The following is a 1109-nucleotide window of genomic DNA, read 5'->3' on the forward strand; positions in this document are numbered from 1 at the left end:
ATGTGTGTGGGAAGGAGAGGGGGGAGTGACGTCATCATGTGTGTGGGAAGGAGATTAATGACGTCATCCTGTGTGTGGGAAGGAGGGGGAGTGACATCATCCTGTGTGTGGGAAGGAGGGGGAGTGACGTCATCATGTGTGGGAAGGAAGTGTGGGCAAGAGGGAAGCGACCTCATCGTGTGGGAAGGAAAGTGATATCATCAAGTGAGAGCAGAAAGTGGAGTGACGTCATAAAATATGGGAAGAAGGGGACGTGACGTCACCATTTAAGAAAGGGAACTCAAAGATATCAATCTGCGAGAAAGAGGGAAACTGACATCATCATATGAACAAGAGAGAGAAAAGGACATCACTTCGTAGAAAAGAGGATACTGACGTCACAAAAAATGACGTCAGCATATAGACAGAGAGAAAAGTGACGTCACCAAACGGGAAGGAAGTGACGTCATTCTCCGGGCAGGTGAGAAAATGAGAGCAGGTGACCCACGGGCGCAAGAGGCTGACATCGGCCGTTGGGAGGATGTCAGGCGATCTTATCTATCGTCCGTTACGTCGTGAAGTATTAAATTTTGATATGAACTAAGTTTTCATTGTATCAAAATTTGATATCGGTGATATTTGATTAGACAGATAGATCGTCAGTTAGATAGATAGATAGATAGATAGATAGGCAGATAGATGGATATCTAAAAAGATAGATAGATAGGTAGATGGGGAGATAGATGGATATTTTCTCTTTCTCTGTCTCTATCTCTCTCTTTCTTTTTCTCTGTCTCTGTCATTCTCTTTCTCTGTCTCTGTCTCTCCCCCCCCCCCCTCTCTCTCTCTCTCTCTCTCTCTCTCTCTCTCTCTCTCTCTCTCTCTCTCTCCTTACACGCAGACAGACAGAGACACACAGACAGACAGCGAAAGAGTGAGACAGACAGACAATCAAACTGACAGACAAACAAACAAACAGACATACAGACAGACAAACAGACAGACAGGCAGATAGACAAACAGACAGACAGACAAACAGACAGACAGATACACAAACAGACAGACAATCAGACAGACAGGCAGAGAGAGAATAGAGACTGGTAAAGCGCAGGAGGTAGAGAAATCTCACA

The sequence above is a fragment of the Penaeus monodon genome, chromosome 7, assembly GCF_015228065.2.
Source record: "Penaeus monodon isolate SGIC_2016 chromosome 7, NSTDA_Pmon_1, whole genome shotgun sequence".
In the NCBI taxonomy this organism is placed as follows: domain Eukaryota; kingdom Metazoa; phylum Arthropoda; class Malacostraca; order Decapoda; family Penaeidae; genus Penaeus; species Penaeus monodon.